Source organism: Onychostoma macrolepis, chromosome 13, assembly GCF_012432095.1.
Source record: "Onychostoma macrolepis isolate SWU-2019 chromosome 13, ASM1243209v1, whole genome shotgun sequence".
NCBI lineage: Eukaryota > Metazoa > Chordata > Actinopteri > Cypriniformes > Cyprinidae > Onychostoma > Onychostoma macrolepis.
Genome location: NC_081167.1, coordinates 19,201,935 through 19,221,329, shown reverse-complemented (window position 1 = coordinate 19,221,329; position 19,395 = coordinate 19,201,935). Strand labels below are relative to the sequence as shown.

At 37.3% G+C, this 19,395-nt stretch overlaps 1 protein-coding gene across 7 annotated transcripts in view; it reads right to left on the bottom strand.

Annotated features, from left to right (window-relative positions):
• Positions 1–18,667, bottom strand: part of zmiz1a (zinc finger, MIZ-type containing 1a) — a 192,174-nt gene extending 173,507 nt beyond the window's left edge. For 2 of the 7 annotated variants that reach the window (XM_058795531.1, XM_058795535.1), the window contains exons 1-2: positions 18,478–18,667; positions 2,104–2,214 (exon numbers count right to left, since the gene is read on the bottom strand). The gene's annotated coding sequence lies outside the window, so the exon portion shown is untranslated. The remainder of the gene's footprint in view (positions 1–2,103; positions 2,215–18,477) is intronic. The other 5 variants (XM_058795532.1, XM_058795534.1, XM_058795527.1 and 2 more) reach the window with 3 other exon arrangements.
• Between the last annotated feature and the right edge of the window lie 728 nt (positions 18,668–19,395).

Here is a 19,395-nt window from a genome sequence, read left to right as displayed (position 1 = left end):
TTCCTTACAGAAGACAGACAGTCATATGGGTTTGGAACGTGATGATTCATTTCTGGGTGAACTACCCCTATGAATGTGGGTCCAAAATGATATAGAGAATAATCTGGTGTTTTGCTTCCTTTGAGGCCTATAGACTCACACTGCGAAAACGCCACACTCCTCCGATGCTTCTGAAGAAACAAGAGTGACCTGTGTGGTTGCCAGCTCATAAATCATAACCTCATAAATGTTGAATATTGCAGTGCGTATGGCAGAGAGTTATAAGACCAGGGTCTCCAGTTCAAATCCCAAAAGCGTTTCATCCACAGCTCTGTCCGCAGCTGATGCTCCAGTCCCAGTCTGGGCGGACAGTGTTCACAGACGCTGTCAAATCCAAGTGCAGGTAAATATGGGCGGAGATGTATTTTAACATTTTGTCATGAATAATTGAATGGTAAGTAAGTAGTCAGGAGTTTGACCTCCCATCTATCTATCTCCACATCGCATGCATATTTAAACAGTGCTTTTCACCATTAATTCATTTATAACTGCGCTCTGATGTGAACCTCACTGTGGCACAGTGCACATTACGGATTTCCACTTATTACGGATTAATCTTGTTACAAACATGTTTCATGAGTGGAAATTAGAGTGCACATTATTTGATTAAAACAAAGCTTTTAATTCCTTGTTTTGATTCATAAATGATGAGTTTCTATTAACGAATGACGCGTGGCTGTATTAAACACAAGGGTAGTGTGAAATAGCTTGTGTTGCTCTGTGGTCAGTCACTCCAGCAGAAAAGGAACCGTAAGGTCAATGGCTATTGATCTGCTTCCCCCACCCAGCTTGTAAGCTGCAGCTGTGTCTGCTAAACAGCATCACTGGCCTCTAATGCTCAACTATAGCATCACTCTGTTGTGATGACAATCACCAAACACACAGGGGAGACTGGGGCTAGTTGTCACAGGGACTGTATCTCCAATTCCAAATTCAATTATGCAAATGTACATTTTGTATGTTGATATCAAACAGTCTTAAATCACAATAATTTCTAGAAATGCTTTAAAGTAAAATTTCAACAATATAAAATACAATAATTAAAAGATTAGTCCGGTTAATGGTTAAAGCTATAAAAATGTTTAATTTACACAATTATAGGAATATTTGTTATAATAATAAATATACACTATACCGTTCATTAATCAGGAAGATTTTTTATGTTTTTGAAAGAAGTCTCTTATGTTGAAACAAGACTGCATCTACTTGATCAAAAATACAGTAAAAATAGGAATGCTGTGAAATATTATTACAATTACAGTAACTTTTTTCAGGATTCTTTGATGAACAGAAAGTTCAAAACAACAGCATTTATTTGAAATACAAATAAATTGTAACATTATAAATGTATTCACTGTCACTTTTGAATTTTGAATCAATTTAATGCATCCTTTCTAAATAAAATTATTAATCTCTTAAAACAAAATTCCAAACTTTTGAACAGTTTAATTGAAGGTATAGTTGTGACAACTTACCCCATATAGTGAACCTGAATTTTACCCTTTTCCTGGACAATAACAGCAGTGCCCAATAACTTTACTCTTTAGCCAAAAAATTAACTTTTAAAAATAACTCTATCCTAAGAAATATTCACTGAAGTAAGTGTGACAACTAGCCCTAGTCTATCCAATAAAATGAGACAATGGAACCACTGATGGTGTGCATAATGAGATTCCTTTGCTTAATTTTACATTCATGGACAAACAGAAGCGATGGAACCACATCTTACTACTCTGTGCCACACAATCCTCTGTTCCTAATAACATGACGAGAAGATGAAAAATATTATTTTCCATATACATCCTCTAATCCAGCAGATGTGAGGTTTTCCAGCACTAAAATCAACACCTTAGTGCAAGAATCTGGCTCTCCTCTTGGCAATCGATAGTAAAATTCCTCATTCTGTGCTCGGGTAAGTAAATGGAATTGAAAGTGGGGCAGAGGGTATTAATGCAGAGGGAGGAATATCCATTTTATCACGTCCTCCCTGCAGGCCCTGTTGATAAAAATGACAGCGGGAGCGCATTACTAATTCCACCACTGTCACAGCCCATAGTCACTTACCTTGCAAATGAAGTGGAGTAATGACACCTGCCTGACGGTCAGAACACAGGCTATACTCTCAGTAATACAGCTGAATGTTCAAATGGATCCTGGGAACACTTGGGCCTAGACCTGCAATGACATCCATGTACAGTAACACATCATTTGCAGGCGTCTTTTATGTACATTCATGACATACATAAATAAAACTACCAACCTGAAAGTCACATAAATGCGTACTCACGCTCAACAAATATGAAAACAGTTGTTGCTTGTGCTTATCATCTTAAATTGGTTAAAATTATACAGATACATATTTTTCTAACCTCGTAATGAGAATCATATACTGAATCGTAGATATGTTTCAAGTTTATTTAGTTACTCAAACAAATGAGAATAAACAGTGTTTTTGATGTTCAAATGAAAAGTACCCATTTAACTAGTTTGTTTTACTGGCGCCCCCTCTTGTTAGTTTCCTGTAAGTTGTTGGCAAGCGGCAAAATGCATCACAAACTTGACAAATAAATCATTTGAGTCAGTGATTTATTGGCCAGCAAAAATAATGGCATCCATTACTGATGAATCGTATTTGCTAACACATATTAGCGTGCTGAAATTACTGAATGAAAGGTCCATTACTGAATTTGCACGAACGTGCACCTTACCTCATGCATGCAAAATTTATGACTGAAAGGGCTACTGTCATATGACTTGAAATTTGCAAATGATAGTTTACCGTGCACCAAAGAAGCAACAACCCCCACAAATATGAATTAAACATGGCACAAAAAGCGGAACATTTAATTGGATCTGAAAGCCAATTCTGAAGCCCTCTTATCTCCACATTTAATGAATTAGATTTTGTTCACACAGTAATGAAATTATTTCATCTATATTTGATTAAAAACCAGTTGGCATACAAATACAGAAATGCTTGAAAATACACTTTTTTTTTTAGAGGTTCTTGTTTGGGGTGAGGAATTTTCACATTCTGAGTTCACTAAAATGCATTTAAGGAAGCCTCAAGGAATAATTCAAATGAACAATTCACTCAAAGAGGGAAAATCTGTCATTATTTGAATCATTTGAATTTAATAATTACAGAATTTATACTGTCATTCTTGTTCCAACCCTATATTATGTGATTTTTTGTAAAAAGCAAATGAGAAAATGCATGCATACTCCTCTTCATCATAAAAGCCGCTATTCACAGATAATTGTGTCTTCCTGTGAGCTGCTAAACAGACAACAAAATCAATGAATCAGTGAGTTAAAATCAAATAATGGATCAATGAGCAAACCATTCTTTCAAAATAATTCTTTTCAGTGAATCTGCTGATTCAGTTCATAATTCATAATGCTCAAGTTCAACTTAATCACCAACTCACTGAATCAGTTTTCACACAATGCAATATAATATAACTTTATTAAAGACTAGGAATAAAGAACATCATATGAACTAATATTGTGGTTTTTTTGTCAGTTTTGGAGACTAATAAAAGTGATGAACTGAATGCTACAAATGATTCAGGAGCTGAAGTGATTCACAATCAATGTGATCTTGTGGAATAAAAACCATTACGAGGGAGTGTTTGTACACAAAACGTAGCTTGATACAGCCCTGACTGGGTTGAATGAAGATGGCTTAATCCCTGACAGCTGATTGAATCATTTTCAGTCAGTCCTCGGCCTCTGATTAGCCTGGAGATAATCGGCCACAGGTAAGCGACAGACGACCGGAGGTGCCAGCCTGTGTGATAACAACAGCCTCGGCTCAGATAAGAGAACAGACTGATGCATGAGTTAAAGCTCTGGTTTGAGATTGTCCTCCTATAAGCCCATCACTAGGCTTCCCAATCATTATGGAGAGCACAAAACTTGTTCTTGGATCAGGCCGTTACAAAATCAGTCCACACAGCGTCCAATCACGCCACCGCTTGGCAAGCTGTTCAACAAATCGTGGGCCCTCATCCAGGGAATCAAATTTGTCATTCTGGTTGGACCACCAGAGCTTGTTTCTCAGTCCATCCCAGCCTCCTTTAGTGATCTGAACATCTGCTGGCCCCGCTAAAGCCACGACTCCTCAGTCACTCCCTCTCTCCGCATGAAAACAACAGGGACGTGCGATCAGAGGGAGCCAGGAGAGTCCTTTACAGTGCAGATGCTGCCGGTCTGCTGCATGCTGCGATCTCATTCACACTGTTTTCCTGCACAATCAAGCGGGTGAGACGCATACACTAACACACGAAACACATCTCTTTTCAACAGTGCACCAGGAGAGGCTTGAAATGGGAAAATGTCGGTCTGAAGGAAAGAATGAAATAAGATGCATGATCGAAAGACATGCACTCAGACATTCATTTCGAAACTGAGAGAGAGGAAGGGGGAAATGATCTGCTGACCAAGAGCATCATAAAGCTGCTACATAGCAACACCAGCATATGTATCTACTTGGAGTGAGAGACGTGACGGGGTCTGTGGGGGATATTGGGGTTGTTTTCTTCATGCCTCATGCTTTTTTTTTTTGTGTTTGGGAAGAATCGCAGCCTGAGTCGCACACATGATTAGAATTCTAGCAACCCTACGTGGCCTCTGAAGCAAATAATTTGCCAGGTCCTGAGGGGGGTTAAAGGCAACACATTTTACATATTAGTACCTAGCAACTGACACAATGTAGAGGTGGTGATGCCGATACAACAGACTGCTGCATAGAACTGCAGTAACACACATAAAATAAGTAGCTAAATGTTCAAATCAAATAACACATCCTTAGCTCTTAAAGGTACAGTTCATGATCAAATTAAAATTATGTTGTTCCAACCCTTCTCGCCGATTGTTTTATTAATTTTTTTTTTTTTTTAGTATAATAAAGTAAAACACTATCACACAATTTCAAAGATTCATTATGTAGTTCTAACCACAGAACAGTTCATAGTAACCACTACAAAAAAGTACAGAAATAGCCTCGTGTGATGGACAGGCTGACATTTAGGTGATTATTTACAGATAATCTTGCCCTCCCACACAACTCATGTCTAGGCTACGTTCATATGTTCATCTCCAGAATTGAAAAATTACCAGTCCAACATGGTCTCATAACTAATTCATGAGGTGGCAAAATTATATATCATTTGAGTCGGTTTGTAGACATATATATATATATATATATATATATATATATATTGTGTGTGTATTCTGCCCCTATACAGTCATGGTGGGGTTACGAGTTGGGCTTTTTGGTCAGGTTTAATTTTGGTGGGTGTGTTTTTGTTTGACCCAACACATCAGTTCTTACAACTTGAGACTAGGGAGACTAGAGACTCACATTTTGCCAAAACAAATGTGAAAACCAATTGCATTTTGCCATTAACAGCGTTAACACACCAATTTTGAAAATGTGCATATGATGTACACTTTACTATTCTATGAGGAATTATATAAGTGTCGGATGGACATGTTTTGCGATGCTTTTATGAAGCTCTTTTGGAGGCTCTTTTTTTAGAGCTTGAATTTAATGATTGTTCAAAATTTTCCACTTTGGTGTTCAACTGACAAAATAGCAGCATATGGTTTTGGAATAATAAGAGGATGAGAAATAATGACAAAATTTTATATTTGGGTTTATATTTGGGTATATTTTACATCTTTAAAATAATGACTAAGGAAAGATTTGAAATTGTATTGAGTGCAGATACGAATTCTGTAATGTCGCATATCCTAGATAGATCTGGACCAAAGGAATCACACTCTCAAGCTTTCTGTTCAGACAAACTTTGGCAATGTGTAACCTCATCCTCATTGGTGGATAGTTGGCTAAGTCTTTCACTTTCTTTTCTGCTACTCATAAATCATATTCACGAATTGACTACTTTTTCATTTCTACTTCTTTATCTTCAGCTGTTTGTGATGCCGATATCTGTTCCTTATCTCTGTCGGATCATGATGGAAATTTGTGCAGATTATCTTTGATCCCTTGGCCATCTCGTGCCACCAGATGGCAATTTAACCCTAAACTGTTACAGGATGAAAACTTTTGCAGTCAATTCAGAAATAAATTTGCTGAGTTTATTGAAATTAACCAAGGTTCAGTAGATGATCCTCGAACACTTTGGAATGCAGTTAAAGGATTTATAAGGAATAACTCAATTTCATATGCCTCTTTCCTTCAGAAAAACCGACACAAAAAGCTAGCTGAACTGGAATCACAACTCCAGAATCTGACTAGAGATAATCAACGTTGTTTCTCAGACAATACACTCAGTAAAATCATGGCGGTTAGGTCCGAACTCAATTCATTACTGAGATCCAGGTCAGAATTCCTGATTCAAAGATCCAGGCAGAATGATTATTTTCAAGGGAGTAGACCAAGCCACCTTTTAGCTCTAAGATTACGCAAGAGTGAAAAGTTTGCTAATATTTCAGCAGTAAAATCCCAATCTGGGCTCATTATGACAGACACAAAAGACATTAATATTGCCTTCCACTCTTTTTACTCTCTATACTTCTTCTGCTGATGGTGACCCTGACTCTTTTGCATCTTTTCTGTCCAACCTTGATTTACCTACGCTGTCAGATTCAGATTCGGAATACCTGGCTGAACCGATCACTCTTCAGGAGCTGGAGTCAACAATCCAATCTATGAACAAGGGGAAATCCCCAGGCATTGATGGTATTCTAATCGAATTGTATACTACTTTTTGGTCAGATTTAGGCCCCCTCATGTTAGATATGATACATTTTTCAGTTACTCAAGGCTCATTTCATCCATCTATTAAAATAGCTGTTATTTCTCTCTTGTTAAAAAAAGATAAAGATCTGACTTCCTGTTCTAGTTACCGGCCACTTTCTTTGATAGGGACTGATGTTAAATTATATGCTAAAGTACTCGTCGTCTAGAGAAATTTATAGTTCATCATGACCAAACAGGATTTATTAAATCTCGCTCAGCTTCGGATAACTTGCGCAGGTTATATCATATTATTAATTCAACTAATATTTCGTCCTCCCCTTGTGCAGTATTATCTCTACATATTATCTCTTTCGACCGGCTAGAATGGAACTATTTATGGGCGGTTGGTTCTACAGCATCTGGGTCTAGGATCGAGTTTCATAAATATGATAAAAGTTCTGTACAGCAATCCAGCAGCCACTGTTCTCACAGGTTCTGTTCACTCTAACCCATTCTTTATACATCGAGGTACTTGTCAGGGTTGCCCGCTTTCTCCTCTGTTATTTGCCCTATCCTTGGAACACTTAGCTCAAGCGGTCCGACAATCTGAAACTATTTCTCCCATAAATATACGGAATACTCATCATCATATTTCTTTGTTTGCTGATGATATCTTATTGTTTTTGGAGAAGCCGTCACATTCTATTCCTCATGTGTAGGGCTGTAATCAACCAAAGAAAATCTTGGTCGACTGAAGTCCTGAAACTTTCGACTAAAAATCGACTAAAAATGACGTGGAGAAAAAAACCGTACGTTACATTAATTAGATGCGCACTGTGCTCAGTACTTGGTAGCCTTGTTGTCTGCCTAAATTAATTATAAATAAACATAAAAAACTAATAGGCTATTTGCAGTATATTAAATCGTTTTTGACCTAATTATTTTGCACTGAAATGAGTCTGACACACGAGTCTGTCGTCTCTGACAGCGGTGCATCACGTGCACCTGCGCAATATCATAGCCTGTGATTTCTGAAAACAGTACTATGTTGTCAACTAGTGACATCACAAGAACTTTTGAGGAATGTGCAACATAATTTAGAAAATTATTTTTGTCATATGTTATGAGTATAACTGTCAGACACTATCATTTCAGCCGCTCTGCGCAGCTCGCACAGAGCGAGGCTGAACATAAGAGACTTAAAGCTTTTACTCTTAATAAACACAAAATGCGCGTCCACTTTAATAAAAAAAGAATATTTAAAGTTAACAATTCCTTCCGTGATATTATTTTTCCGTTTGGATGATAAAGGAGGCTTAAAATCCAGCGTGGTCTGGGTTTGTCTGGGGGTAGGCCTACCGTCATTACGGATGTGTGCGCCTGCAGTTATAAAACGATTATTACACAAAAATATTGAAATATGCCAATTCTGATATGTTCATGTAGCCTACTCAAAAACAGACAGGGCAACCTAACGCAGACAAGTTAGCTTACCGCTTTCAGATGATACGTCATGTTTGTCGTCGAGCTGTGGAAGGCAAACTGTTGCTTGCAAACTTTGCATTCAACCTTTTTCCCGTTATTAATTTTAACAAAATGCTGCCACACTGTCGATTTTTTTGTTGTTGACATGTTAGAATAGGACTGATGTATATTGATATGTGTTCCAAACCGCTGAGTCCACTAGCTTATTATTAAATAAATAATATTCAGCATCAAACCTTCTAAAGCCTACTTATCTGTCTCTCTTCTCCAGTGGGTTGGGCTAATCCAAAAAAAGTGAAAACAATAGGGGTGTTCTGAAAACAGACTGTTACCTGTGAAACAGGGGTGCTCTGAAAACACCCCCATTAGCAATTAGTGCTTTCCACCTGATGAAATGAGCGCGGCCAAACTGATGAAATGAGCGCGGCAAAAAATCGACCAATCAGAATTTTGGTCGAACCAGACCGTATCGACCAATTAATCGACTAATCGACTGGGACGTTACAGCCCTACTCATGTGTTGAATTTATTCGATCATTTTGGATCTCTCTGGGTTTAAAATTAATTGGGAGTAAGTCATGTTTACTTCCCCTCAATTGTAAAATTGATTCCATGTCCCTTTCTATATCTATTCCATTGGTTCAAAACTTTAAGTTCTTGTGGGTAGATGTTTTTCCTTCCCTGCAGGAAATCGTCTCAAAAAACTATAAAAGTATTCTAGCCAAAGTATCCTCAGATTTGGAATATTGGTCTCGTCTTCCTACTTCTTTTCAGGCTCGAATATCGGTGATTAAAATGAATGTTCTCCCACGTATTAATATCTTTTCTTCCATGATTCCTCTCGCTCCACCGGTTGGCTACTGGAACAAACTAGATGCATGTGTTTCACGGTATATATGGGATGGGAAACGTCCTCGTATTAAACTGACTACCTTACAACGACGTAGATTACATGGAGGTCTTTCTTTCCCTAATTTTAGACTGTATGCTCAAGCCTTTTCCCGCAATTGAGGAATCTAGTTTTTTATCCGTATAAATTGAAGCATCTTGTTTTTTCGGGGGTTCCGCTCAGTGTAAATTTCGGATTGGTCCCATTGTAACCCACCTCCTCTCCACATCGAAGGATGTTGAAAGACGTTCACAACTAGTTACAATATGTCATAGGCATTCGCCTATTTTCCACAATAATAACCTTTTGTCAGGCAGTACTCCATTTCGTTGTCCGCAATGGACTAATCTTTCCTTCTGAGGAATCTCCCTCCTCTGCTTCAGTCATCTATCTCTTTCTTCTTGAGCATTCATACAAACCTTTATTTATTACAACTATTTGGGCTAAGGATCTTAATGAGGATGTGCAAGTTTTATTTTCAGGTCAGGTATGGGGTATGTTTAATTGTCTTCTAAAAACCCTAATCACCAAATGATTCATTGGAAATTGCTGCATAGGGTTTACTTGACTCCATTGAAACGTTTTTATATGAATCTGTCATCTTCTCCTAAGTTTAATCTCTGTTCCCAAGGAGTTTTAGGCACATTTTTGCATTTTTTTTTTTTTTGGGGAGTGCCACTCTCTCTCACCTTTTTGGACTCAGCTCTCACAGGACCTATCATATTTGTTGGGTACTGAGATATGTTTGACTCCACGCCATTTTTTCATGAATGACTTTTGGAACTTCACCTTGTCCGTCCAACAAAGATGTTTACTGTTAGCTGCTCTCACAGCAGCAAAACAATTGCTAGTCAACTGTTGGAATCCTCCTCACACAATGGACAGACAAACCTGGACTGTGTATTTTTGTTGGACATTATCTCGATGGAACTCTCAACTTCTCTTATACATGGACCTAATGTGAAAACTGTAAATTTATGGCATTCAGCTTTTAATGTTGTCATCTTTTCTAAAATCTTTGTAAAAATTATTTTATTGTTATTTATTTATCTATTAATATAAATTAATTTATTTGTATTATTATTATTAATTAATTTTATTTATTTATTTTTAAGTCTACCAGAAGGTGGGTTCTAAATTTGTACAGCTGTTTTATGTTTTAAATTACTGTTCCCTGAGAAAAAAAAAAAAAAAAAATCAATAAACAGTTGTTAACAAAAAAAAAAATCATTCATCGAATTTAACAGGACGTCAATTGAACGACTTTACAAAAAGTTACAACAGATCCAAGTAGACCAGTGATTAATTCAGTGCTGATATTTCCATCAAATCCACTCCATCTTGTTTCAAGTGCTGGATGTGTGAATATAAATCTTGTTTCTCACTTTAATTTCATAAACCTCAAGTTGTATCAGGAAGATCTTTGTCAAAGCATTGTTTGCTTTGACATGAGGTAGTGCGGTAATCACCTCTGCCAATCCTCAACGGTGAGAGACCATTACAAGCTAAGCCATGTGTTCAAGCATCAAAACCTGGAACTGACTTTGTATCCTGCTTGAAGAGGTGCTGCTGAATTAAGGATGACATCTCATTGCTCTTTCTGGACAAATACCAACACACAGTTTGACGCACTTCAACAAATATGGACACATTGACATTGACACACTCCTTGGCTAGGGGATGTCCCTGGTCTGTAACAAAGGTACAGCAGCAAAACATTTGTCTCAGTTTCTCTTTCTATCCACAGAAGGCCCTGGAGAAGGGCAGGCACAGCCCCACCATCTGCTATCTGCGTCTGGAAGAGCCAGAATGGCTGCCAGGACCCAGGTGACAGAACTGGCCAGCACAACCTCACAAATCCATGCATGATAAACCTGCAACTGTACCTATTACCTCTCAGTTCTTCTAATTCCATTCAATTCTGTTCAGCTGGAGCAAGGAGAAGACCATGTGACAAGTGTTAGAAGACCATGGCATGAGGTCCTAATTGGTACGTAGGATGTCAAATAAATATTCACTGAGACTTGAACATCCTGGATGCAACAGAAAAGCTCTACCACATGTGTAATGTGTACTCTCATTTAAAGTTTGACATCTACCAATGGTTTTTATGGGAATACCAGACAGGAGAGCATTAAAGTCTGAACATTATAAATGAGTCAATTTCCCTAGTCTACTTAAGAGAGAAACAGTTTACCACTTAATGCATAATAGATGATGCTGGGCAATTTTGGAGGATGCCAAATATGGATCACAAATTCACATATTAGCCACTGAGGGATGGTTTTTAAAGCTGAAGGACACCCCCATCTTCAATTGGCTAGAAAAACAGAGCCCCATCCTAAACTAACGCTATAAGTTTGAGCCATGAGCAAACCAGATAGGTGAATCACAAAACTTTGATTTGAGCCAAAAAAAAGTAAGAAAGTCAGACAAAAAGAAAACAAGTAAAACTGTAAACTTAATGTTCTTAATGAGGGTATAAACTACAATTTTAAAGCATTGTGAATGACAATTTTTAAAAAAATGAAGGCGAAATATAAAACTGCTAATTTAAAGATGCCGATTATTTTTTAGATTCATTAAAAATATTTAGGCCTAAGCAGTTTTTCACTATAATTCTACTGTTGAATATGATTATTTCAAAAATAAGGCTTCAACAAAGCACATATCGATTAACAACCAAGTGGCTCACAATAGGTCTGTTTTTAAAGCTTTATAAGTTACCTTTCAAAATCAATTGCCTTATGTAAAAAATGCATGCAATCTTTATATCCGGAAGCCAACTGTTGCATTCTATTAGTTCTATTAGGATCAACCAGAACAATATTTTTTCACGCTTTTTGGGTAGACCATTCAACCTAAGTCTTACTTATTGTTTCTGCATATTCAGCAGGACTAGGAGAAAACAAATAATTTTAAAACATACACAAATTTTGAGGTGCAAGAGAGATTTTCAGAAAGTAGACAGCAGATCTTTGTGTACTTTCTACTCAATAAGGAGCATCTCTCCTCTTGTCGCTCTCTATTTCCCCCTTTATCCTCTTCCCTTTCTTTCTGTCTTCTCCTCACCCTCTTTTTTCTGTGCACCTCTTTTCACCTCTATTGGCATGGATAAAGCAATCTAATGTAGGACTACTCCTATGAGTTCTCTGGCTTTTGCACCTTTGCAGAATCATTGGGGATGAAAGGGAGCAAGCACGAGAAATTGCAAAGAGAAAGAAGAGGGAAAAAACAGTAAAGAGAGAATGAGAGAAAAAGAGAGAAATAGGGGGCGGTGGGGGCCTGGGAGTGCACGTCAGTGCTGCTGAGAAGAACCTCATTTTCCAAGACCATCTGTTACCAGTCCCTGAGCTGAAAGCTCCATTTATGTCATTCTTACCACTGCCATACAAGCATTGCGTCCTCTTCTACTGCTGCATACACCACAACGCCGACTCTTTCATCAGCAACTCACTGTCACTGTGATAATTAGAAGGCAGATTTATGGCCTAAGCATAACATAATACAATATTTAAGCAATATCACACGAGCAAGAGCGCTGTTGTTCTCAATATCTCAATTCTCAATATTCAACTGCAGGTAATCACAGCCAAGCTGATATTCAGACCAAACTGTTTAATTGCAAGTGCTTGTTGCTTCCGTATAGCAAACAGAAAAGTTTATATGGAGTAACTTACATTTTACACACAGTTGCCAGTTACTAAGTTTATTTCCGTATCAACAATGAACATAATATGAATTCCAAACAAAGCCAGCACAGAATTATCACAACGCCTCTCCAAGAAACACTAGCTGAATGAATATATAATATATTCTGAATGAATATATTTTTGTGAATCGATTCGGTTGAGTGACTGATTCAATGACTTGCTCATAAAATTACTTGATTCAATGAAAGAGCACGTTTTAAACAAATGAATGATTCATTCATAAAGACTTGATTCCTCCATGAATGAATTACTGTGGTTTGACTGAATTGGTTAAATTAATGGTTCACTGACTAGCTCGTAAAAACAGTTGTCACCACCTACTGGTATAAAGATGTAACATGCAAAACGAGTCACTAAAAAATACCCACCACTAAGCCCATAAAAACAACTTTTAGAGTGGTCGGATCACTTGATTTTGGGAAATGCAGCCCAGATTGAGTGCGTTTGGAACTCGCAAAAATGGAGAAGCAATACAAATGATAAAAAAAAGTCCCAGTGCTGTTGGACTGAATATCAGCTAATGAAATTCAAGAACTAGAACTAAAAAATATATTACATAAATAAAATCTGTAAAAAGTTGTAATTTTCCAAAAATACAACAGCGTGATTCATAAATGCATTCCGAGATAGATCTAAAACTGTTTTATTGCTCTGCTCTGTTATCTCTGATTTAAAGCATAAAAGATTCAAAGCAACAGCTGCCAGAACTGTTACTCTGTACGTTTTTACAATAGAAGTCTGAAGTGCAGTGAAGGAAACATAAGAAACAGACTGACAGCGAATAGCTGAGGAACAGAGACGAAGCACTGCAGGGGGTTAAGAAGTAGGCACAGAAAATGGAAAAGGCCATGCGTGCTGTGTTCAAAGCACTGCCTGAACACAGTAGTTTACCTGGCTGCCTCTTTCCTATCGATGGGTGCTGGATTGTTTGCACTATACTGTGACTGAGTGAGACTCTCCTTTAATCAATTTGTGGGGAGAGCACGCTGTAACCTTTGCAGTGAGATTCAGGGTGGTCAGGAGATATCGAACGCAAGGGCACCCACACACTCTACATGTATTGAAAAGACATCTGGTTAGACTAACCTGGTAACCTAACACTGTATTTCCCTGCATAGTCATAAACTTATACATGATTACAGGTATAAAAATCAAATCAACAGTTCAGCAAGGATGCATTAAATTTATCAAAAGTGAGAGTAAAAACTTTTACATTGTTTCAAATAAATGCTGTTCTTTTAAACTATATATTCATTAAAGGATCCTGAAAAATAATTATTACAATTACCACAAAATATTTAGCAGCACATCTTTTTTCAGGTGTGACAATAATAAGAAATGTTACTTGAGCAACAAATCAACAAATTGGAATGATTTCTGAAGAATCGAGTATGGATGTTTAAAATTCAGCTTTGTCATCATAGGAATATATTATATTTTAAATATTCAAATCAAAAACTAATAATATTACTATTTAATACATTACAGTTTTTACTGTATTTTTAATCAAATAAAGGCAGTGTCCGTGGGCATAAGAGACTTCTCAAAAAAAAAAAATCTCATCAACTTTGAACATTTTGAACATGTCAAAAATGACCCAGTTTACCTAAAATTACATTAGTTCACAAATATCTTCATGGATCCTCTTAAACAAAAAGTTCAAATCTTGCAAAGTGTCTCTCACTAATAGTTTCTGATTATTGTGCCCTCGAGAAGCGACCCCATGATGACTTATTAAGAAAATAACCAACCAATCTGTTATGATACCTGTTGATATGTACCTGACTGAACAGGAAAATGTGCTAATTATCAAAGGTGCAGAGGCTGGTGAACAGAAAATATTTCTGTGACTGAAAACACAGTACAGGAAAGTCAAGGAGACTTCATGTTTTGTTCTTCAGAGCGCGCTGAGACAGACACCAAGGACGCCTCAACTCATTCGACCTACTTAAGAGTTGGTCAAAGTAAAGTGTGTCATAAGCTCAGTTTCACTGAGAGAGAAAAAAAACAAGCTTGTTAAATGCAGGCGATAAAGACCTGCTATCATAGTCATACTGCAATGGTCACATCTCAGCATATACAATGAGCTTTTCCTCAGGATCAGCCATCTCTGTACCTATTATTAAATCTGCAACCTCAAAGACAACCATCAGCATGCATCTTTTGTCATCAAGGACCTTCTGTTTCTATGCAAATCTCTTTAAAAGGTCGTGGTCAATGTGATGACGATGCTAAAATGCAACTTTTTGCTGACCATTTGCTTTGAGCGGTTAAGCAAGTTAAACAGCAGCCCGAGGAAATCAGACTTCTAAGGGTGCATAAGAACGACTGGCTTTCACACTTGGCAGCGAGACCATGACAAACTCAATGTGCAAGTGTGTGCAGAACACAAAGAAAAAGGAAACCCCGCTCTGCCGCTATTGCCACACACAAAGAAACACAGAAGAACATGGGGTACAGCAGCAAAACGAGAAATAATTCAATGTGATATTAATTATATATACTTTCAGACGTGACATTCATTTAGAAAAAGCAAACTGGCAGACGCCAGGTTCGCAGACGAGGAGAAGCAGGAGTGTTTTGACATATTAAATGACTGCAGACAGTGGTGCGTTCCCCGCTCTGCATTCAGCCCACGTTTCCGGAACATTCTGAGCGCGCTCCTGTGGCTCTCTGCCTGACCCACCGCCAGCCCTCCTCAGATCACATTCAAAGTGATTGTGCTGTTCAATATTTCATTGACATCAGCCTCAAAGATTGTTGCTACAGTGACACCAGAGATAATTATTTTTTACCACAGTCTTTTTTGAGATGTTTTTACCCCCTCCTCTCTCTGGCTCCAGCCATTCCTGTGGAGAATTGTTCTGCATAAATCAGCTGGTGGAATATTGAATCAGCCTCACCACAGGGAATGTGTTTTTGTGTGTGGTATGTGTGACTGATTATTACGAAGAGTCAACGCGCAAAACCAGGCAAACAGCGCCGCTACGTGGCAGCTCTTAAAAATGTAAAGAGATCGTTCACACAATACATGAACATTTAGTCACCTTCAAACCCTTCATACATATATTTTCTGGCCAAAATATATTTTGAATATATGCTAAACATTTTTTTAAACTGAAAGTAAATTTAGTTTCAACCTTCATGCATTGTAAAAATCATATAATAATAAATATATATATCCTAATAAGTTTAATCTATATATTTATTAATAATTTTAGAACCCTAATTCTAATTTTTAGATCAACTATTCATTTCAGTTTCCTGACGTATTGTTGTTGAATCTGACTGAGAGGTTGAAAATCAATCTGATTCTGATGGAACACAAATTATCTGCCTCGTACAGACATCATATGGCTTTGAAAGCAGCCATAAGCCATGTCACAATATAATTACTGCATATTGCCAAAGGTAAGGACATCTGCCAGGCAAATAAATGTTATAATGCAATGCAAACCTCTGAGATCCTTGGGGGAAACACTATTGCTATCCACTGTGATTATGTGCATATTTAATCGCTTTTTACAGGCATGCTAACGAATACTCTTCAGAAAATGTGAACAGGTCTTGCACGCATGTTGCATAATATCCATAAAGTTGAATAAACGTCAGCATTCCGACCACCGATCAACAGTTACATGTGGGGGTCCATTTAGTCTAAATGCCAAAGTATCCTTAAAAGCAACAGCAGTAGATCTTTTTATTTTATCATTTATCATTTGATCAATATTGTCAAATGTAATGAGTCCAATTAGTGTTAAGAAAGGTTACATAATGCACAATATTCCTAAGTATGTATCTGAGTACACGCTTACGCGCTTTGCAATGCACCTGTGTGTTGTCAATAAAATATTCCTTGGAGAAGTGCAATGCCCTGAGGAGAGAACACAAAGAGGCATAAAATCCTCAGATTTCCCCCTCCGGTTCGCTGTTTTTATGAATCACAAATCACTAGGCCAACACACAGCTCTCAGCAGACAGGGGCCCTGGGTTACTCTGGTTACATGGGAACCCTGAAGACATCATTTGCACAAGACTGTCAGAGCCTGTTTTTTCCCACCCTCCACATCAGAAGAACTTGAACAGGTCAGTACCATATTTGCTGCTAATTAATTGCACAAAAACATAAACATGTGAAGACTAGGGCTATCTATCTACTACAGCAAATCTGTAGTATGAGCTGACAATTGCACTGCACTGCAGTCTTTAGTTCAGGTTGACTTTAATAAAATCGGATAGTACTTAACCATTAATCGAGTAAACACAGGGACAGGGGTTGGGAACCTTTTTTTGACCATTTTTGGTTAATGCATTTTTCCAAAAGTGCCACAGTAAATATAATATAATATTATTTAAAAACACGTTTTTCCCCAATATAAAACAATAAATAACAAGTTGCGATATTGAATGAATTGTGCAGAGCTTACACTGTAAGGTTGAGTGACCACCTGAGCATAAATCCGCTTCAGAGTGAAGAACAATGCACTGCACTCATTACATCGACTGCTTTTATGTGACTACTAATCAATGCGGTATTTTGTCATATTTCTGTCACAGTATATCTGTTATTTACATTGTGTCAATGCTTTGTTTTTTATGAGTGAATTTGCGAGCAGGTAGCCTACTTGACAAAAAAGAACACAAAAAAAAAAAAACTTTTGAGCGGTGAGTGGATTCTAACTTAAATGTCTAATTGTTCATTGCCTTCAATAAATTAACAGAAAAGTCTGTTATTGGCAATAACGCTTAACAATAAATAGAAACCTGTGATGCTTCATAACTGAGGGCGCCCTTGCTTTCGTTTGGGCCTCTAGCACTCCGGTAAAAAGTATGGTTTATGAAGTGTGCATAATACAAATGGATTTTTGTGTAGTTAACCCATTTAATCCCACTGGTCACAATAGTGACCGTAAAGAGGGTTTTCATTTATAAAGCTCTAAAAATGTTAATGGCTGGTGTTTTAGTGTATTTTCAGTAAATATGGAAGAAATAAAGAGTCTCAATTAAATATGTGCAGTTTCACAAGATTAGTGCAAATTGTCACCTGACCAGAGCAGTTTACTTCCTGTTTGCACCATGAGATGATGGCTGCATCAAAGCTCCAAAACAAAAGGCTAGTAATGTATGTTAACAAAGATATGACAAATATTTTTGGTTCACATTATCTTTAAGATGTCTAGTATTAATATATGAATTCACAATTATTTAGTTTTGTTGAGTGTGGACTGTGAACATAGAATGAGTAAACATGTTGATGGCAACAATAGTAACAGGTGGGATAATAACTTTTTTTTTTTTGTATCATAGTATACCTAGTCAGTGTTGTATAAGGTTTTTTTTTTTTTTTTTTTTAAATGTATAATAGTGACCATAGAATGTGATGAAAGTTTAAAATGGGCTAATAACTGGGCTGAGAGATATAAGAATTTTGATGATTGCAGAAATTATTTAATTTCAGTATACATATTATCCCACCGGTCACAGTTGTGACCAACCGTAAAACACACACTTTTCCATTAAAAAAAGAAAGAAAAGAATTTCGTTTAGCGTACGCAACCCGCGAAGTCCTAAGCACAGCACACACTCGCCGAATGAATCTTCACGAAGAAACTGAACTCGACTGTCGGTATTGAACTTACCTTTTCGTCCTGCAGTTTATGATACACTTGAGCTCCGGAAAAAATTCAACTGATTTAAGGCGCGAATCTTTAGAACGTGTATCGTGACGTCACTTAAAGGTGCTGTATGTAGGATTTTGACTCTACTAAAGCATAAAAATACCATAATATGTTTGCAGACATTTAAGAAACATGCTAAGTTAACATACTTGTTTATCTGAAAAACAATTCTACAGTCAGTTATTCCCCTTTGAAAATGTGCATTCCGGCCTGGAATGTCTGTGTTTGTTATGGTTTGTGAAACCCGCCCACTGCCAGTTTACCCAATTGTATTTCGGCACCGCGGGTTGCCAGATGGCGGAAAACACAGTGTATTTAATTTCATTCATCGGCATGTGCGCACATTTCTGTTGGTGTCGTTAATCTGGCAACCTGCGTGTGCGTCAAATCTGAGGAGGAGGGGCCGGGTGAAAAAAACCGTATCCAATATTTTGAATTTGGACTGCAATACCTAGTTCAACCACTCGGTGTCAATCCTACATACAGCACCTTTAAGACTGCGCCCAAAAATCAAGTTAGGATTAATTTTTCTTTCACTGCATATCGCTATTTTAATATTTCATTTAATATCAAGCACATCCCGCTCTTTACTTTCTCATTCATCCATGTTTCAAATAATTTCAAACTGTCCGCCCGCTGAAAGCTGCGCTGATTATCATACATATACGACACATTATAGGACATAAAAGGTTTAAAATGTTTCTTTTCGTCGTTACCACAAACAAGCTACACAAACAAAAGTTGTTTACTTTTTTTAATTCAAAGTATTTTATGCTCAAAGTAAAATTAATAATGTGTAATATTACAATTTAAAACTATATTTTAATAATATATTCGAGATGAAGACAACAGGAGATGCCACAGAAATCAGATGTGCTG